The sequence below is a fragment of the Passer domesticus genome, chromosome Z, assembly GCF_036417665.1.
Source record: "Passer domesticus isolate bPasDom1 chromosome Z, bPasDom1.hap1, whole genome shotgun sequence".
NCBI lineage: Eukaryota > Metazoa > Chordata > Aves > Passeriformes > Passeridae > Passer > Passer domesticus.
The window spans coordinates 50,516,163-50,538,980 of NC_087512.1; positions in this window are offsets into that span (position 1 = coordinate 50,516,163).

The window sequence follows — 22,818 nt, forward strand, 5'->3', positions numbered from 1 at the left end:
CAGAAAATGTAAGTTCAGACCTTGTTAATTCTTACTAATAGATTAGGAGTGCTTTGGTTGATCTGATTTGGTGGGGTTCCAGTATCTCTTATTTTAAGGCAGTCTCTACCTCACACATAAAGTAGGTATTCTATCAAAGTAAACAAAACACCTTGAGACAATTCTAAGTTTTTTGAGAATTACAGCCCATGCCTTGTTTGTGTATAGTGACTGTTGAGTGAATTAGCACTCCCAAAAGGCAGATTTGGATACAGCAGTGGGGAACAAAGTGACACAGACCCCCTCATGCATCCAAAGGAGATCCCTTTAGTGTACACATCGCACCCTTTTTGTGCCTTTAATCTCAACCTGACATAACTGAAACCAAACCAAGACCTAACAGAACTCCACACAAAGAAGGCACCCATTGGCTGGTGCTCCCAAATGTCAGAGATGAGCTTGCTGCCAAGCCCCGGGATTGACTGCCAGGGTCTTCTCCCAGTCAGATCTCTTAGGAAGCTGCAAGCACTTCACCGGCCAGATGCCGAGGGGGCGTGGAGTTCAGACCAATGAGAATATGCAGACCGGGTCTTTCAAATGCTCTGTATAAGGGGTAGGCTGGGAAATAAATGCTCTCTGTGCCACACAAACCTCGGGGCTGAGCGATCTCTGTCTCCTGCACCTGCAACCCCCAGACGTGACCTAACACGTGGTGAACCCCGAAGTGGTAAGAACTCAGAAGCACAGAGCAAAGTCTCAGGTTTCCTGTTGCTAGGATGACCCCAAGAGTTCTTTATTCCCAGCCCAATGGTCAAAGAAAGAGTTGGAATTATTCAGCTCTGGTTCACAAGAGTTATTGTTTCTTATCTAAAACATTCTTTTTCAGACCCACAGAGTTCTGTCTTGCAGGTCTGTCAAGGGCACACTGCCCGCCCCTGGTCTGGTGTCTACTAAAATTAATTTTATACTATGAATTACGTGTACTTTATTTATCATTATTTTCCAATACCTATCACCTATGTTAGTCTGTGTACTTGTATTCTAAACCAATCCAAATGTTCCACCATCACCAAGAAGATGGAGGCTAGGAAGAACAAGGAAGAAGAATAGGACAACACCAAAATCCCTCCATCTTGCCTCCTAGACCACTATACTAAAAATACCCAAAATTTCACTTTTCACCCTGTGATTAATTCATTATCAAGCTACTTAAATTTTTGTGACTTGTGGTTCTTCATACAAGGTTGGTAATTTGTTCCATGGGTTAGGATCGAATTCCCAAGTGTCTTTGGCTTCCTGCCAGGACTCCTCAGCCCCCTGCCAGGTGCATGTGTCATCCAGGGCATCCAGAGGGGTGTCTTGGGTTCCAACACCAAAGGAGACACATGGCGTTAAGAGCTGGAAGTTGCTGTGGAACTGGATTACAAGCAGCATAAGAGATGGGAAACGGTGTGGGAACCAGATTACAAGGGCGACAGAGCCCTGATCAGTGTTTGGAACTGGAGAAATACAGCCCGGGAGCTGGGAATGGTGACAGAGCTGATATGGTGAAAACCTGGGACTTTGCTAAGTAGCATAAAGTGCTGCGAGGTTTCTAGCCCTGTTTTTGTGGACTGCAATCATTTAGAAGACCATGGGAACTTGGATGTCAGGACCAGAAAATCTGTCATGAAGGTACTGATTTTCCTTTCAAAGACAAGGGATAAACCACGATGAGCGAGCTCTACAAGCTTTACTCACATGGTGCGAAAACCATGAGCTGCACGTATCAAAAGGGGATGCTTTAGATTTGCCCTTTTGGGAGAAGGCTGGACAAAATATGCTTGAGGCAGTCTCATTTGGTGATGATGAGACCCAGTCATCAGTACTTTGAAACCATGGACACTCATTCTGGACTTATTAAAAAACTGGATTATGAAAGGCAAAGGGGGAAGGGCAGCAGCACAGCCGCCTCTTCCTTCCACCCTGTGTGCGAGCTGGCATTGCCGCGGGAGCCGGCAGGCCCCGGCTGCTGTGAAAATGTGCTCTACTACTGGGACTGTGGCTGACCAATGTGGAGCGGGTGTGGGAAACCGCACAGCCCCAGGGAGTGGGGGAATCTCGGAAAACGGAGACCATCAGGGGGCTGCCCGAGCCAAGGACACCGATGTCGTCCAGAGGGCTGGTGGCACCGATTGCACAATCCAGACACGTGGAGAGATGGTGGCCGCCACAGCCCCGGCAGCCGACCCAGGCGGGCACACCACGCCGCCCTGCCCTGGGGGAGCAGGCCATGTGGGGAACGCTTCTGCTCCACCCCTGGGACACCACGCCATGCAGCCACTCTGAGCCCTCCTGGGTTAAAGGGGAATTCTACAGCCATTACACCATGCCATGTGGCCACTGAGATCGCCCCCCACCATTCGCACCCAGGCCGCCGCAATTCCCATCACCACGGAAACCGAGTGGGCTGGCTCCAAAGTCACCCCTCCGTGGAGCCTGGCGTGTCTGCATCGGGAGTGGCCCTGCCCCTGAGCCTGCCTCCAAGGTCGGATCTGAGAAGAGCTGCAGACACCAAAGCCAGAAGCAGAGAGTGGGAGAAGCCCCTGCAGGGGGCCCAACCAACAAAATACAGTGGAAAGAAGCGTGCAAGGGTGTGGGGCCGTGTCAGCAATAGCAAGCAAGCCATCCTGAAAAGATGCTGCTGGCCACATGCCACGGCCATTTCACAGCAGCTGAGAGAGGGCCACTTTCTCACCAAGTCCAACAGAAAGCCAACACTGCCCTACAAAGCTTTTCAAAACCTCGCAACCACCTTAGCTCCTGAAAAATCAAGGTTATCATGTTTCAAAAACTCTTAATAGACACATTGAAGGGTTATCATACGAAAGTTAGAAAAATGTACAACTGTTTGTAAAATGTGCCTTAGAGTTCATAGTACAATGCTCATTATGAGTGTTTGCTATTTTTAAATCAATAAGCCTATGATTGGGAAAATGTGCTATTTCTTCTTCAGGCAAGAACTGCTGTGCATCAAGGAAGCCTTAGTGTGTCTATTAATATGTGTTTTCCTAGTACTCCTACTAATTATTATTGCCTTGTTTCAAGAAGGGTGGTTAAGATCCAAGGGATATCCACTAAGATACTCATTTTTAAAAAATATCAATTTGTCATAACCAAATTACTGTTGCAAAGTTCTTTCACTGAAGTTCTACCACTTGTCATCATTTTGTCCTAGATTGCAAGGTAATGTGTGTATTCTATTTGCCATCTCTTAGAGGTGTGGCTCTGTTATCTTCTCTTAATTGGGCAGTTTTCTTTATCTCTTCCACAACCAATCGTCCCTCTGGGGAGACATCTGCTGTTAATGGGCCATTGAGTGCCACAGCATGACTGATAAAACTACATCATCCCACATTGTGAGAAGCTCTGCCCAGAGAGAGGGCCAAGCATTCCTAACTGAATATCATCTGAGATTTTGGACACCAGGACAGCCTTTTCCACTGGATTCCCAGAGGAGCAGCTGCCTTTTCCACTGGATTCCCAGAGGCAGACCAGGCCCATCTACACCACCACTGGATCATCAGAGGATGACTACACCTTTCTACAGGCTCACTGCTTCAACAGAACCACATCAGACACTCCAGGAGGACGGCAGCCACCATTCCAATTGGACTGCTACCAACCCCCTGATCAACAGGGGGTCTGTTGGAATGCTGGAGGACACAAGGTAGATGATGGACTTTGGGCCTGGTTAACATAAGAGATTTGATAACAGGATGCCTTGGCAAAAGCAAATGGAACTTTGAAAATTAGACTTAGATTGCAAGAAGATTAAATCAAACAGGTTTATCAGAAAAAGAAAATCCCATTAAACTCTGAAAGCAAGAGATGTTGTTACATGCATAAGTTTGTGTATGTGATTTTAACCTAATCATTGTAGTACACATTACTAGTCTCCCTGAAATAGTATATAATATATAAGTGTTTGTATCCCACAATAAAATTGGATTCTGATCACCGAGTCAGTCTTCCCCGTCTCTCTCCATCGCTGACAGATGTTGTATTCTGACTCTGTCAGTGTTGTTTTGTATTACTGCATTGTTTATTTGACTTTTATTTTCTTCCCTAATAAAGAACTGTTATTCCTGCTCCCGCGTCTTTGCCTGAGAGGCTCCCTTAATTCCAAATTCCAATTCCAAAACTATAACAATTTGTAAGGAGGGGTTATAGTTTTACATTTTCCATTTCGGGGGAGGCTCCTGCCTTCTTTAGCAGACACATGTCTTTTCAAACCAAGACACATTTTAAAAATTAAAAGTCATCTATTAAATCACTAACGAATTGTATAACTTTTAACAAGGGGAGAAGGGTGGATTGCTTGCACTGTTATTCATGTCTAAAGTTTTCATGCACTAGATATTAGTAAAAGTTTGTTTTAAAAGTATTAATGCAAAAAACCTCCCCCAACCAAGCTCGTGATCCTGATCAAGCCATGAACTTGGCTGGTAAAGAAAAATATATTATTAAACCTAGATGCTCTTTTTCCATTGAGATAAATGAAAAAAGCCTCATCCAGAAGAGGTTTTTATCAAATTCTCATAGTGAGAAAGAGACCCACCCAGAGCTCAAACCCCATGTTTTGTCCTTATTTTTATTTATTATACAAAGAAAAAAGGGGGGAAAGGGGTTGCTGTGAAGGTACAGTGCCATCTTTGACTCTTAAGTAAATAGTGTAACAGTATAACAACCCTATGATATTCAGCTGCCTAAAATACACTTCAGTGGACACTGGAAACCACAGACAAGCATCCTGAAGTCTACCTACCTCATGGACAGTTCATATAAGAACTTGATTTGTTTACAATCTATTCCTCAAAATATTAGACCACATTGCGGTGCGGAGGATCAAGAATGGGACATTATGCCATGATCAATGTGATCTCGTGAAGCCAGTTTATTACCCCCAAAAAGGCTATATTTATAATAAGTTTCTACTGTTCACACACATCTATCTAATACATGATTGCTTAATCCTAGCTGTTCAGGCATCCAAAATAGAATACTGATTGGATCATCTGATTTTTCACGCGTTCTGCTGTGGTTGTCTGGCCCACCCTTTGCTTCTTTTTTCTCAATTTCTCAAACTTGTTGACAAACTTGCTGAGTCTTGATGGCTCTTCTTCTTGTATCTTTTTCAAGGATATACCGACCTCGTTTCTGAATATGTCCATTATTCATTGTCCATTATCCATTGTTACAAGCAGGCTGGATTGTGCATCAGCTGAATATGCCCATTATCTTCCAAAAATTTCTCAACCTGCAAAAAATCCTCAACACCACATCCTATTGTAACTGGTCCTGTTAAAAAAGCTGTCTCCCACTTTCTTCAAAGACACTCTGAAGTTTTGGAAAGTGGAACTAAAGTCTCCCTGGGGCTTGTTCTTCACAAAGCTGAATAACTCCATGTCCCTCCACATTTCCTCAGAGGAGAGCATTGCTGGCCAGGGGTCTGTGTACAATCCACAAACGGGACGGGACTGCTGAGGAACGCGCCTCGAGCTGTTTGTTTTCCAGCTGTTTGGTTTCCACTCTCATTACATGGTTACGACAATGGGAAGATGCCAGCAGCTCTCATCCCTGCCAGCACACAAAGAACTTAATGTTACCTTACCTTAAAAAGGTAAACTGACCCTAAATGCTTTTTTACCAATCCCAACAAGCAAAAGCATATTGACAGTAGTTCCATCCAACCACTAGAAGCACAGGTACCTTTGGTTAAAACAATGCTTGCTTATTTCAAATACAATACCCACTTGTAAGCCTTAAGATACAATGCAGAGAGCTCCATTATTAAGCTTAGATCCTAATATCTCACTAGTTATACTTTTCTGTAGCTTAGGGAGTTATTCTAGCCAAGTGTTAATGCACATTGTTCCACTTGTCCTTACTTTTTTACGTCTTATATAATTTTTCTGCTGACTTATAGCTGCTGCTTAGATCTCATTACAGTTCTGCTGTCTTTGAGGCCTGCCTTTTGCAGCTTTCCCAAAACCTTCTGATTTTAAGGATTCCCACAATTCTCCCTCTAGGTTTGACTAAAAAAACCCTTCATAACTGTGTTGTTTATTAACTACCTTGCGTTTCATAGCTTTACTATAGTATGTCTGCTTATCACTTGCTTAAAACATCCTTTTTGCTCACATTAAGCATTGCTATTTTACAACACAGCAATTTTAATGCTGTGAAAGTCCAGTCAGTTCAAAGGGCATAAGTCAGGTCTGATAGCAATTACAAGTCATTGTCAGAAGGTCTTAATTCAACACTTTCCTCCATGTCAATACTTTCATCCACCATCTCTGTGAGATTTCAAGAACTCTCTGTGAATCCATTTCCTACCTATGTCTCTCATATGCTAAACACTTCTTTGATAGTTTTGTCCATCATTTGTGGCACACACTGAAGGTATGGGTACGAATGCAAGGTATTACTACAGTATCACTACCAAAACACCCAACACATATAGACCTATCTTACAAAGTTTTCTTAGCAAAGATGCAAAGCTCCATCCCTGGAACAAATCATCTAACCAGGACCCACCATCTTCTTTAATTTGAGCTGTCAAATCTTTCAGCTTTTGTATACTTTTGTGGATGGATTCAGAATGATCAGAAAGGTTCCTGCAACACAATCCATGAAATTCTTCACAACCATGTCCATTTGCCAGTAAAAAAAATCAACTAATGCTCTATTTCAAATGGTAACATGCCCAACACTGTTAACATCTGTTAGCACACTGATTGCAGTGGATGTGGCATTAGTTTGTTAAATTGTTAAACAACTAAACCAACCAACATCAGTATATCATTCAATTTCACTCCATCCTTTTCGTAAGCTAATTTTTGGCAAAAGGTACTCCCATATCTTCCTCAATTAAAAAGCATTGCTTTTGACCTTTAATAAAAATTTCACCTTTGAAAGTACAATAGAGGGGATCTATAACATCACAAAATAAAAACCACACTTTTGCCAAAAAAAACTGTACAAAACCAACAATTGACACATTTCTGAATAGCATAAAATCAGAGTTTGCAGGTTCCACTGATGAACAAGGAACACCAGGTGTGACCCATGATCCCTCTGTTCGTCTCACGTCTGCGTACTTGCTTCTGCAGTCTTGGACTCGTCAACACCTTCTGGGGTGTGATATGGTTTGATGTTTTGCACTGGGACCCACTTAATTCCTGCACTTGTAGAGACAGAAGCATACCCTTTGCCCCAAGTGATTAATCAGAAAGGACCTTCAATTTGTCTTGTCTCAGGGTTTCTAATTCAAACAGGGGGATTTTCTTTCAGTTTGCCTGTGTGTTATTTGAAAAAATGCCTAAAAATGTGTGGATCAGGTTCTGCAACAGAGCTGTTTAAGAAATTTAAAACATATAAAGCTTTGTTCAACTTCATCTGTGGTGTGACCACTCCCCCACTCTGGTGATCAAGAATATGTTTTATTGTCTGATAATAAACAATTGTCTGTGTCCTCTCAACAACTGCTTGACTCGTGGGAGAATGAGGGATAACAAAGATGTGATGAACACCTCAATCCTTTAAAAATGTGGCAAATTTTTGAGATTTATATGTGGAACCATTGTCAGTTTTTACTTCTTGGGTCACAACCAATGAAGCAAAATCTTACAAAAAATGTCAACAGGCATGATTACCTGTTTCATCTGTGTGAAGAGAAGCAAAAACTGCACCGCAGAACGTGTCCACTGAAACATGGCTATTTTTAAATTTACCAAAGGAGGGGTATTTATTAATCCATTTGGCACAACTGCAGGCTCTGCAAACACCGCGGGTTGACCTCTCCTGTAGAAACAGGAGGCTGCACAAGCTGACAGTCAGGGCAAGTACTGATGATAGCTTTAGCCTGACTTTTAGAAATTTGAAACATTTGCACAAGTGCTTGCGCATTACAGTGAAAAAAAGGCTTGACTCAGTTTTGCTTGTCCAAAAATCTTTCCAAAGTGTTTGAAATAACCATTGTCAGTTTGTCCGCTCTTGTGTTTCCTTCCACTAAAAAATCCAGGAAGTGAAGAATGAGCCCTGATGTGAGAAACAAAATATGGATTAGTTCTATATTGCAAAGTTGTATAAGGACATGAACGCCAACGATATAAAATATCATTACTAACATCTTTAGAACTGATCCTTCTAATCTTTTAACTACATTAGCAACAGAATCTGTGATTAAATTAAAAGGTTATGGGAAGAGCTGAAAAGTCTGAACCACAGTGGCAAATTCAAAAATCTGAGGAGATCCTTCTACTATTCGAAAATCTGATTCCTCATCCTTAGTTGCTTGGTTCAACCAAGTTACAACTGATCTGTGACTTTTGCCAGATCTGTCAGTGAAGAGAGTTATTGCATTTAAAGGTTCTTCACTTAACATAGGCTTCTTTTTAAAACTCAGTTTTGTCTGCAATAATTTGTGAGCTGGGTAATGAACAGAACATCCACCTGGAAAATTTACCAATGCTTGTTGCAAATCATCAGAATTTTGCATTGCCCAATCAAGATAATCTTTTTTCAAAGGTAAGCAGATAACGGCAAATTCTTGACCTGCTAAACTTAACAGTCTTGTTCTGGCCTTAATTGCAATTTGTGCCATCATCTCTAAAACAGTAAAAATAGTCTTTGGAAATCTGTAGGGAAGAAAAACCCATTGTATTATTAACAAAGAATCTCTCTCAGAAAAGTCCCCTTGAAAAATGAGACCCCAACATTGCATTTCTTTCTCCTAAAATTCAAAAAAATAATGGCTTTTCTGGAAAAGAGGGATGAGCTTATCGTCTTTGGAGAACATCCATGACCTTGTGTAGGGCTGCACGAGCTTCAGGTGTTAGAGTTCCAGGGGAGTTGATGACACAGCTTCCTCTCAGTAAATTGAAAAGTGGATCCAGTTCATTGTTGGTGATTCCCAAAACAGGTCTGACCCAATTGATTTCTCCTAGAAGCTGTTGCAAACCTCGCAGGTTGTTGACACTGGTCCGGAGCTTTATCTTCTGTGGTGTAATTGTTTCTTCAGTCATCTTCCATCCCAGATACTTCCAGGGTGGAATTTCTTGAATTTTGGTTATAAACATTTCAAGTCCAGCCTTTTGGATTTCAGTAACAACACTAGCATGGGTTTGCTCCACCTCCATCTGCATTGGTGCTGCGATGAGCAAATCATCCATGCAGCCTAGAATCATGGATTTTGGATGTTTCTGTCAAACTGGAGACAAAACTTGTGGAACAAAATATTGGCAAATTATAGGCAAATTCTTCATTCCTTGAGGCAATGATTCCCACTGCCATCTCTGCATGGGATCTCTTTGATGGATGGCTGGAAATGAAAAGGCAAATCTTGGAGCATCATCAGGATGAAGTGGCATATGGAAAAAACAGTCCTTTAAATCAATGACAATGAGAGGCCAGTGTCTCGGGGTCATTGATAAAGAAGGAACTGAAGAGGTCCTATGTCTTCAATCACTTCATTGATCTTCTTCAGGTCATGAAGCAACCTCCAGGAGTCCGATGTCTTCTTGTGGATGACAAACACTGGGGAATTCCAAGGGCTATTCATGGGTGTGATGTGACCTTCCTGTAATTGCTCCTTTACCAGTCTCTTAAGGATATTTAATTTTTTCTCTGTTAAAGGCCATTGATCAATCCATATAGGATGATCAGTTTTCCACTCAGTTTTCAAGTGGCAGGTTTCCACATGGTTTCCATCACAGGCCCACTTCCAGTTTTGATCCCCACCACGACAGGATGTCTCTTCGCCAGACAATGAGAGACTTCTGAACAACAAAAGGACAAACTGTCGCTGTCTTTCCTTGAGGACCTGTAATGTTAATCATGGATGCACTTTGCAGACACACAGTAGCACCTCCAATCCCTGTGAGGGAACCTGCAGGAGCTACCAAATCCCAATTGCTGGGCCAAAACATGTGAGAAATTACAGTGACATCTGCACCAGTATCCGGCATGTCTGTAATGTAAATTGTTTTACCATGGTGAGTCAGTCTGCAAGTCAGTTTTGGTTGATTGTGGTCTAAATATTGCACCCAAAAGACCTCAGGACCTGAGGTATCAAATGGCACAGACATAACTGAATTCTCTTGAAAGTTGTTTTGCTTGGGTGTATTGATGGGTGAAAGAAATGCAATAACTATAGGTGGTTTTGATGAAATTACTATCGGAACATTAAATGCAAGAGCTAAAATTATTAGCTCTTTGTTACAATTTACTGGAAGAGACAACAGCTGGAAGGACGGAAGGTCTGAAAATTTTGTTGCTGGCCTTGCCTATAATCTCAAGATCTTGTCTTTGTTGAAAAACCCCAATAATTCCAGTAGGAATGCTTTCATAACAAAAATTAGGTAAAAGTTGTATCGATTTTGAGGAGGCCAGTTTGACCCTTGTACCTGAGGGTATTGAGCTGGGACCATTTGAGGAATGGTTGACTGATAGATAAGTGACTGAGGTACCAATACCATTTCACTGGGTAATTGGCTGTAAGGAGGTACCAGTACTTGTGTCGAGGCGCGGTGCTAATCCGCGCTCTTTTCTGAGTTTAACGACAAAGGTTTGCCATCGATGTCAAGTTGAGAATGACAGTGCTTAGCAAGATGCCTCCCTTTCTGACATTGATGGCAAATAGAAAGTTGTTTAGGTTGGGTTGTTGTTGTAGGACAATCCCTTTCCATGTGTCCTGGTTTACTACAAGCAAAGCAGCAAGCCCTTTTATCAAAGTCCAACTATACAGTACCAACAGATTTTTCAAAAATGTTTGTTGGTGCTTCAAAGGCCTTTTCAAGTTTTTCCATTTCTTGTCCCAGATTTTCTCCCAAAACCTTTCCCAAATTATCTCCCATTTCTTTTCCCTAACTTCTCTTCTGCAATTCTGCAATTTGCTTTTCGAAAGCATTGACTTGCACATTAGCAATATGCTGTGGAGACGTGAGCTTACTGCAAGCTGTTAGCATCTGTGTTACAGTTGGAGGCTGACCAGGTAAAATTATAATAATTTTTTTACATTCTTTCTATAAGTTCTTTGATATTATGGTGAGAAAAAGTTTCGTATTGTGGATTTACATCATTACGACCATATCTTACAGGTAAGGCAAGGAATTGTTTATTTGAATCCAAATTTTTTCCTGAATTTTGAATGATATTAGACCAATTAGATAGTTGAAATGGAAGGTTTACCTCTGATTTAGACAATGTTTTGTTATTCCTTTTCATACTCCTGCATCTGATACAGAATAATAGCTAGTGTTGTCACAGCACTCTGCTGTCCCAGGAACATTGCCAAGAAGCTCCAAGTTCTTGGCACTAGTGTCGCCACAGCAACAAACTTTCCTGGGAGCCCTGCCAGGAAGGGCTGGGGAGGAGAGCTTTGAGTTCTTGGTGAGAGGAAGAAAGCCAGAGCCTGCTAACTTGATTCACTAAATTTGATCTTTTTCTATTCATACAAATTGGGCTGCTCTTGAGCTGCAGATCCCGAATTTGTATTCGTGACACTTTCCAATGGACAGTTACAGGTTCCACACTGTATTCCCGTCCACAGGGATACAGCAGCTGGAAAACTCTCACGTCCGAGCTGCGATCTCAGCATGCTTTTTCCCTCCCCAGCAGTGAATGAGACAGGCTTCAAGGCTTCTCAATGAACTGTCTGTGTCTCCGCAGAAACTTTCCTGAGCTCTCCCTCCTGCATCCCCATCCATCTCTCTGGGCAGAGCCATCCCTGCCCTGCTCAACCCCTGGCTGCCACCTGCTGCCTCTGTCCGCCCCCCTGCCCACTCCCCCAAAGGCAGAGCCAAATCCAAAGCCCCCCCACCTGCTGTAATCTGAGGCTGGGGAGCCAAAAGCTGCGAAAATCCCAGAAGAGGCTTGGCAGAGGAATCTGTATGAAAAGAGTCCTCAGAGCTGCAAACTGCCTGCCTGAGCCTGATCCGAGGCGGTGACATCCCGGGAAGGGAAACAGTAGCAGGGGTGACCCCCACAGCCCCTCGGCCAGGCAGAGCGGATCCAGAGCCCCCTCGGCAGAGCCCGCCTGCAGAACTTCAGAACAAGATCCAGACACATCTTGTTCAGAAGAGGAGCAGGGCACAGAAACAGCAGCTCCTGTTTTGCAATGTTTCCCCATACTCTCATCTGCTGGATCCGTTCTACTCCCAACCTCTCCAGAACATGACACCTGACCCCCCAAATTTTTGGAACGCAATTAAAATCCCAATTGCTTCCTGGGACTTCTGGAGATGGATGATTTTATGGAGAATGGGAGGACAGCCTGTTGAAGCACCAGTGACATAGGGAACCCTGGAAGAAACAGAGGACACGACCGAAATTGGAAGCTGATCTGATTCCCCCTTCCCGGGGTGCTGTCCACACTGCCTGGGGAAACCCCGAACACACCAGGAGAAGGGAAGGAACCCCAAAAAAAACCCTGAGATCCCCCAGAGGAGGATGAAGGCCCAGCACGACTCAGAATTAATGTGTCAGAACCAGGTGCTCTGTTTTGGTGTCTGAGAAAGTCTCTGTCATGGTCATTCTGTTCAAAGCTCTCAATTAAAGCTCTGGAGACAGGCATTTGCTTGACCAAAGTCTCTTCCTTTTTGCGAAAGACTAGACTGTAAATTTTCCATTTAATCTGGTCCCAGAAATCAAAGGTAAAAGCAGACTTCAAATCTATATTTTGTACATTCGCTTTTACCCAGATTAAGAAATCTTTTAGTTCATGTTTTGAGATGTGTGAATGTCCTTTATCCTGTAAAATTGTCTCAAGCCAGTAAAAGAAATCCCATTCAGTTTTAGAGAGATGGTTTCCCTCTCATTGCCCAGGAGCCCCTAAAGTTGCTACTTATTACTTACAAGGATCTCAGCTACAGACAACAAAGGGGATGATCCCTTCCCTCTTTTAACAGCCTGGGCCTCCGGCAGTGGCACTTTCCACGGTCTTTTTTTTGTTTTTAAACTCCTCTAGGCTAGAAATCCCCTCACTGAGGAGCAGCTTTCCCAAAACCCTCTGATTTTAAGTATTCCCACAATATGATACATAATATATATTTTAATATATAGACTTTAATAAACAGAATATATAAAATATATGCTTGATCTTTTTCTAAGCCAGCAGGGCTTCGCAGCGAGTGCTGAGCCAATGTATGGCTTTGCTGCCATCCCAAATCTGCGCTTCCCTTGCCCAGCCTGAGTGCAGGTGGGGCATGTGCTGGGCATGGCCGGGGATTTCCATGGCCCAAATCCTGCAGCATTTCCATCTGCTCTTGGCTTTGGGCAGCACAAATTACAAGACACCCATCTCAGTTGGCAAATGGCATTTCTTGAAAATTGCTACACCAGCAGTAACATCATATAAACTACAGATCTCAGTTAAAGTTAAAAAACTAATGTATCTGATTGCTATACCACACTATTTAAAAACATACAAATATCAACTTCTGTTAACAAAAACTAATTTTTTGCAAACCTCTACAAACACTCACTATACACAAAGATCAATAGAAAATTAACAACTTAGTTTATTGCATATTACCACAAGCATACAGCCCATATATAAATACAAAAAATATCAGTATCTCTAATACCAAGAACTCAACAAATAGAATTACACAACTATAAAACTCCATACACATTTAAATAGAATGGAATACATATATAACGACCACAATATACAGATGTGAATATAGATTAAATGTTACATATTAGATGCAAGAAATAGATAAATAAAACAAACCTATCTATAAATAGACAAACAACAGTACCAATCTAAATATCTGTACAACTGCAGCGATACAAATATAAAGCTACACATCTGGATATATATGTAAATAAAACATGTATAGAAATAGATCAATATACATCTAAAAATATAAAACCAAACATATATACTGATACAAATACCAATGTACTTATTTAAAAAGGCATATACCAAAAACTACAATAAAAACCAATACAACTAGATACCTACACAACTATATATATAGTTGTGTAGGTATCTCTTTGTATATATATAACTATAGGTATCTAGTAGGTATCTATTTGTATATATATAACTGTATACATATTTCTTTATGTATACACAACTGTATACATATATAAATCTAAACACAGATATTACAATATACATACAGAACTAGATACATATACAAACAAATATGTAACTGCAAACCTGTATGTATGCAGGTATCTATACACACATATATACATATTGCATTCATAAATATAATACCATATGTACAGAAATATTCCTGTACAAATAGCAGGCTACATATGTCCATATTCATCTAAGAATCCCTGTCCATGTGCAAGTCCATGTATTTTTAGACAGAACTCCAAGCAGAGGGATCCCAGCTGTCCCATCTTCAAAGCCTCTTCCTTGGCCTCTTCCTCCCGGGCAGAGCAGCTCTCCTGCACAGGGACAGCAGATGGGACATCTGGGAAGCAAAGGGAACACTCAGTCAGTAGGGGCACGTTTCCCTTGGCAGCAGCTGCACTTCCATCAGGGAAGAGGAAATGTCAGAGCCTCCCCAGGAGGGTCAGAAAGAGAAAGCAGCCGAGCGGGCCGGGCTGTGGTGAGCGCAGCCGCGGCGGGACCGTCCCGCAGCCCCGGCAGCCCGGCAGAGCCGGCACAGATCCCGGGCCCTGCCGGCACAGCTGCCTTGCCCAAGGACAGCCCCTGTGCCAGCCGGGGCAGCTGCGCTGAGCAGCCCCAGCACGGGCAGGGCCCACGGCCACAGCCCATGCCAGCCTCAGCCCCACCCTGCCTCCCCGGCCCTGGGGCCTCACCCGGGCTCTCTCCAGGCTGGCAGCAGCAGGGCCCCGCTCCCTGCTCCTGCTGCTGGCCCTCGGCTTCTCCCTGCTGGCTCCCGGCAGTCTCTGGCTGTCCTCGTGGTCTTCATTGCAGCTGTGGCAAAAGTGGAGGCTCTGGAATTGGTTCCAAGGCCTGGCAGAGCTGCAGTCCCGGAGCCCTCTGTGCTCCCTGCTGGCCCCTCCATCCCCTCAGCCCCGCCATGCTCTCGCCAAACCCCCAGCCCCCTTCAGCTTCTCCAGCCCCTCACAGTCCTCTCACCTCCCTCAGTCCCTTCTGACCCATCCCGTCCCCTTAGACCCGCCACCCCCTCAGCCTGTGCCACTTGCCTGTCACCTCAGTGCCACCATGGCCCTGGGCTGCCCCACAGCCCTCAGCCCCAGCAGCAGCTCAGGGTCACCGTCCCTTCAGCGCCACCGCCCCCTCAGCCCCCTCAGCCCCCTCAGTCTCACCGTCCTTCAGCAGCTCCTCAGGGGACAGTGCCTGGGGCCACCGGCAGCTCCCACCGCTCCAGGGACATCCGGGGCTGGAACTGCTGCTGCGCCCGGCCCGGCCGCCAGCTCGGACCCAGCCCAGGGAGAGGGGACACAGGGGGCACAGGGGGAAAAGCCAGAGGTGAAAAAGGCAGCTGAGGGGGGAAAGAGATAAAAATGCAGCCTAAGCCTATGCAGCCTAAGCCTATGCAGCTCCATCTATGCATCTAAACTTCCACATACCTCTAACTAAATAACTATGCACATTTCTAAATCTATATCTAAGCATGTAAATGTAAGCTGGTAAATGTAAGCGGATAAATTTAGGCATCTAGATGTTGCTCTATAAATCTATAAATGTAAATCTCAAAATCTTTCAATGCAACTACATCCATATAAATATAATTCTATCCCATCTATAATGATATATATAGACTTAGCTATATAGATGTATATATATGCACATATAAACACACCTATATAAATCTATAAATGTAACTATAGGGATATATATATATATATATAATTATAGAAATCTATAAGCCTATTCATACACGGAAGGATTCCACCTGCCTGATGGTCATAGTCTCTCCCTCTGATCCTTCTTCTCATGCAGAGCAGCCCTCCTGGCAAGGTAGATCAGGTGGAAATCTGAGAAGCAAAGGGAACACTAGGTCAATACTGGCCTCTGTGGATCTTTCCTTTTGGAAGTCACTGTCCTTCTACCAGGGACTGTACAAGATGGCCTGAAAGGCAGAGTCTCACTTGGCAATCTGATGCCTGCTCTTCAAAGAGCCAGGATCCTTCCAAGTGTTCAAAACTTCTGAAGTTTTGAAGTATCCCAATAATCTCAGCCCTCACATTGCAAAGGGCACTCACAAGAGCTTGAAACACAGGCAGCCCCAGCTGCCACAAAGAAGCCCAGCCTTGTTCTTTCTCTGTGCTGACAGAGAGACCTCAGTCCCCACTGAAATGGCTGAAGCTCAGGGCTGCTGGGAGCTGAGCTATGAATCAGCACCGTTCCCTGCCGTCTGCAACCTGCCCTCTGCAGTGAGCAACAGCTCCTCCAAAACAACCACCAGCTCTGGGATGAACAGCTGTGTGGAAAATGACCAGCTAATACTGGCTTTTGCACTAATGTATTAGCTCATGCAGGTTGTTCGTGATTATAAGTATTTAGAAATAGCATCAATTATAACTCCTTTTAGTTGCTTGTTAATATAATAGAATCTATCAGCTTGAGTATGCACTGTGTTGCTCATAGCACTAGAAGTGTAATGAATATAATATCTATGTATCACTTATGGAAACAATTGTGTGATTAATGTGTTACAGACCTTAGCAAAACATAAGGAACAAAAAAAAGTCTTTTGTGTAACTAAAAAGAGTGTAAGGTCATCCAGAGACAAACCTGTCCAAATGATAAGATAACCCTGACAGAAACCAGAGCACCAGAGGACAATTAGAGAATACCATGTTAAATTTAAGGAGAACATACTAAACCCTTATCAGAGGATGTGAAACAGCAGGATGGAGACACAAGAAGAAATAAAATATATTCACCTGACACAGGGGATGTCATGCAAATAAGCCTGAGTGTGAGAAGTCAAACAAAGGAGTTCCCAAAACATCAAAAAGTTCCCAATAAGGTTTGAATAATGCATGAAACACATGAGTACGCATGTAACATGTATCTCAGCAATGTAGCACTACAAGGATGACACTGTCTCTATACACCAGTTGTTCTTTGGCTGTTGGCCAGGAGCACCCTGGTGCTGCAAATATTGTCCTTTTTTATCCTCTTATTATTAAACTATTTAAAATTCTAAGCAGTGCATTCTGTTCTTCACAGCTGTGAAGGAAAGAACTCCCTGCCAGGCCCATAGGCTGCACCAGCTTTGCTCAAACATGCAGATCCAAACTGCTCTATCTCTCCTTTAGTTCTCGCTAATTTGGGGTAATTTCAGGTTTTCCTTGAGCTACTGGATTTGTGACTGATGATTTGCTTGGCCTCAGAGCTTCTGCTGCTTGTATTTTTAATGTATCTCACTACACCTACCAGCAGACTGGTACTACATTGATTTAATGCTTGGAGACAAAAACCTCCGACTTCTACACTGCCTTTTTGTTGGGATTTTCCTCTCTTGCTTGAAGAGTCACTCAGTGTTGCCTCCAGAGCACTGACACCCTGCAGCAAATTTATCCACAGACTTCAGCACAAAACTGGGACACCCGAGTTGGTGACACAACTCCCACAAGGCCAGCTTTATTCCCTGCTCCCTTGCCACAGCAGAGGACTCAGTGTCAGAGCCTCTGGAGAAGTGTGGAGGGCAGGGCTCGGGGAGATTGTGCCCGTGCAGGATTTGAACTAAAGGCACCAGGAAGCACCAGCCCTGCAGACAGGAGCTCAACTCTGCTCATCTCCCTTGCTGCCAGAGGCAGGCTCGGAGCAGCCATCTCACACCTCTCTAAACCAAGGGGGGCTCTGTCCTTACCAAGCTCTTCGGGCTCTGGGGAACTGTTCCTGCAGCTCTCCGTGCCAGATGAGGCTTCCTCTGCTGCAGCTTTGTCCACAGGCTCACCTCCTGAAGACTCAGGCACAGCATTAATATTGCCCTTGAAAGAACAATGGAAAGAAAGAAAACTCAAGATCATTTGGTATTTTCTTGGAATCACATCAGGGATACAGTTACTCTCCTTCTCCATGTAACAACCTTCAGAAGCTCTCAGCCCAGCCTCTTCCTTTTCCCTCCAATGGGCTTACCTGAGCAGTGGGAGACCTTTCAGGCAGGGATCTCCTGATCTCCCGGATCATTTGCAATACGACAAAGCCAATATCCACTGGTGCCGACTGCTCTGCCCCAGGTGCGTTGTGTCCTGAGCTGGAGGCCGTCGATGCTGCACAAGCAGCACTGCCAGCTGGAGCGCTGGGCACGGAAGTGCCTGGGGTGGCTGCAAGAATCCAAACACATTGGTCAGGCTCCACAATGTGGCTCTGGGACACAGATCTCTACTGCTGCCTTGGATCAAACATCACAGGAAGCATGCAGGAAAAGCAGGCAGAGAATTTTTTGGCCTTCTAGGTGCCCCTTCCTAATAGGCTTGACAATTTCTGGCCGAGAATGACAGAGACTTGTGGAGAAATACTTCAAGCAGTCACATTCCATGACCTTATGGAAAAGCAAGTCTACAACTCATTTCTTACCTCGTGGGTCGAAGGCCAGGGGCTGCTGCTCCCTGTGGAGCTGCTGGAAGCTGCAGGGCTGGAGCGTGAGCACCTCCCAGTCCATAAAATCTGAGGGTTTTGGGAAAGCTGAAATACATTAACACTTTTCTAGAGTAACTCCCTAAACTGCACAAAAGCATATCTAACAAGATATTAAAAAATTCTAAGCTTAATAATAAAGTTCTATACATCGTGTTTTAAAGCTTACAAAAAAATATTATTTTCAAAATAAACATTATTTTAACTAAAAATATGTGTACTTATAATTATTAAATAAAACTACTGTCAATATGCTTTTGCTTTATATGGTTAATAAAAAAACTTATAAAATAAGTTATAACATTAAGTTCTCAATCTACTACCTAAGATATAAACTAATAACATCTTCCCATTATCATAACCATATACTGAAATTAATGCTAAAAACTAACTCAAAACACATTCCTAACAATCCCATCCCGTTCATAATTTATACATAACTCCCAACCAACAATACAAAACAATCAGCAAATAAATTGTGAAAAGTGCATATTAAATGATTGGCTCTTCACAGATATTAAAATGAATACGTTATGTGTTATGTTGTATTAATTATTAGTACTGTATTTTTTTAAGTTATGTGGTAAATACAGTTTTAGGTTATAACATAATGTTAAAATAGAAACTATGAGATGTAAAATATTTTTTTAACTATCTGAAGAAAAGGATGAGATAATCAAGAAATTCTTCACATAGAGATAACAGCAACAAGACACCTAAATGCCCAAGAAAAGAATTATTGCCTCCTTATCGGAAAAGACCAAATTTCTTCCAACTCCTTCCAGACATTGAGGAGCCAACAAGATTAAGTGGGGGCAGTTGAGAATAACCAGAGAACACCCTTTGTTTGAAAAGAATTATGCATTCTGTATGAAATATATGCAACAGGCTATTACTTTTAAGAGTTAATCCTTTGATAATGTGTGCTTTTTTTAGGAAAGCATCTGAACATTTGTAATTCTTTGCTTTTTTATTGTCCTTTATTGTCCTAACTCTAATTGTCCAAATTCTTATTGCTCTCATTTGTATTACTATTTTCATAACCATTTTATTACTGTTAAACTTTTAAAATTTTAAAACAAGTGATTGCTGTTTTCACATAAATCAAACACAAAAATAAGTCTCAAAAATTAACTTAAATTAACAACACAAAAAAAGAAAATTATTCCTAACTAAATAAACTCATACCTTAAATTATCAAAATAAAAATACTACCTATAAATAAACACAAAACCATAAAATAAGTTTAACTATAAACAATATTTCACAAATTATCCATAACTATAAAATATATATTATGATCAAACAAAACCAAACAACAAAACCCCTGTAATATAAGAAATAATAATCCAAATATAAATAAAAAGAAACCTACAAATTAATTACATCACACTACCTCAAACACTTCAAAATAAAAACTATATACTCACAAGAATAAATTCTGAGTATATAACCACTAAATAATTAATAACCTAGCCTATATGGCATACTACAATCCATAACACCACCCTCAACCTTAAAAAACAAATCCTATAAAAACATAATAGCCCTAAAACATATTAAATCAAACAACAAAATTAATTTTCAAACACAACCTTATCAACACCTAAACTAAAACACATAACATCACAAAAATATACCATATCCCCTACCATACAAAAACAATGAGCAAAATGCAAAGGAAAAGGAAAAAAAAGACGAAAAAGAAACCCAGAAAAACCTTTTTTCATTACCGATCCAGATTTTCCTCCTACAGGTATTATCGGTCAATGGAGTGACGAATGGTCTGATCCCTTGCACATTTCGGAATGAGTCCTCTTGCCCCATCAGCCAAAAAAGACAGCATCCATGTTGTTTGAATTAATTGTTCATTTGATAATCAAATGCCATCAGCGGAGTTTGCAATTAATAGCAGTTGATCCTGCAAAAATTATCCTTCCAATACAGCGGGAAGTCTTATAAATGGAGCTTCATTAACAGTGTTCCTTTGCAAAGTTCACTGCAAAACTTTTCAGGGCACATTTCCTATCATCTGCCCAGTCATAAGTTATTGCAGTTGGCAAAATCAACCAATCTGTCTTTGTGGCCAAATAATAGTTGGGTGCTGTGCAAGGACCCACCGTCTTCAGTGACAGCTCAGGAAAAATGGGCAAAGCTGTTGTTACTTGCAAGGACAAATCTGGGTGACAAATCTTGGAGGGCCATGAGTCAGGCTCGGCCCAACTGGTTGAGTTAAAGGCCATTGCCATGGGATTCCAGAAGTTTTCTCAGGTGCCTCTGAACTTAGTCACTGATTCTGCTTTTGTCACAAACATAACCAAATGTTTGGATTGTTCACTTCTGAAGGAAGTCAATAATGCAGTTTTATTTCAGTTATTGAAAACTTTGTGCCGTGCAATTCAGACACAAATTCATTCATATGACATTCTGCACATTCGGAGTCACACCAGTTTGTCAGGTTTCATAGCAGAAGGTAATGCCAGGGCTGACAGGTTGGCTTACCCTGAGTGGGGAGTGCCTCAGCCTGACAAAATTACACAAGCTAAAGAGTCATATGATTTTTTTCCACTTAAGAGCACATACCCTGCAGAAACAATTTCACTTGACACCATCTGAGGCTCGTGGCATTGTCAGTGCTGGGGCTGACTGTCGTGGACCTGCTGCACCTTTACCCGTGGGGGTGAACCCTAGAGGCTTAAAAGCCTTGCAGCTTTGGCAAACAGATGTCACTTACATTGCCGAATTTGGCCGACTTGAGTATATGCATGTCTGTTGACACCTTCTTGCTGCTATGTGTGCATCTGCTCACACGGGGGGAAAGGGTCGTGACATGATTGCCCATTGGAGGATGGCTTTTGCAGTTTTGGGGGTACGTTCTTCTGTGAAAACTGATAATGGTCCCGCCTACATGTCACAAAAGATGTGGCAGTTTTTACACTTATGTGGAGTTTCACACAAACTTGGTATCCCACATTCTCCAACTAGTCAAGTGAACGTGCTCATGGAACTTTAAAGCGTGTTCTGGAGAAACAAAAAAGGGGAATACCTGGAGAAACCCCACAGAGCTGATTGGAAAAGGCTCTGTATACTATCATCTTACAGTGCCACAATATTCAAACAATCCTGTCATTTTAAATCACTTTCTCTCATTGCAGTCTTCAGTTGAGACTCGCCTGCCTAGAGGGAAGGTCTGGATAGGGGATCTAACTGCTAATAAGTGGGAGGGCCTGTGCTGTCTTCTCACTTGGGGCTGCAAGTATGCATGCATTTCCACAGATACTGGGGTACGGTGGATACCTGCAAGGTGTGTTCACCCTGACTTGGACCACAAAAAACAGAATGTGGCCTTCGAACAGGCAACCTTCGAACGATGATCAAGATGCTGATCATCAATCAGATGGTCCCTCTGTGACTAGCGAATGAGCATTCTGTCTTTTTCTTTGTTTCTGGAAAAGAGTTGTTGACAAGTTAGACTGTCAGTTCTTTGAGCAGAATAACAATGTTTTGTTACTATCTTAGAATTAGTAAGGATTTCTTATAAGAAGGAATAAAAAGACTTGATGTTGGTAAAAGGACATAGCAGCCAGAGGGCCTGCAAGGCCTCCCTGGTGGTCAGTTGCCTAAGATAAGACATGCCTAGTCATGACAACTGCACCAAAGAAACCCTCGTCCACCTTGGGACCCCTGTTATCTCTCTGTAAGATGATAGTTCATATTCACCTCAACCCTTACTATTGGACTGTTTCCCAAAACCCCGATACCCTATATAAACTGTTGCCTCTGCCCAGTTTGGCAGAAGAGCTGTCACTGTGACCCTTCACAGAAGCTGCCAATAAAGACCTCTGTGGAACCTCATACAGCACTTCTTCTCTCACATCTCTGCATCTGCCAAAGCTGAATTTGTCAGAGAGCTGATCTCACTTAAGAGCTGAGCTGCTTGCTAAGATTGCCTGCAGCTGGGAGCCTGCCTGGGACACCTGGACAGGTTGTGCTTAGCGGGACTTCGCTATCCGGGACACCTACGGCAGCTGGGGTTGGACAGACCCCAAAAGCCCCAAGCCGTAATAATGTTTGAGTGGCTGCTGAGTGATCCTGTGTGCTTCTGAACACCACAGCTCGGTCACAACACCAAGGTGGGAATGCCAAACACGTGTTTGGGAACTGGAAGGCAGCCTAGTGACAGGATGAATAAGGTCAAGAAGGAACAGGAGCAGAGAAGGCATTTTCACATCTCCATGCTGCAGCTGATG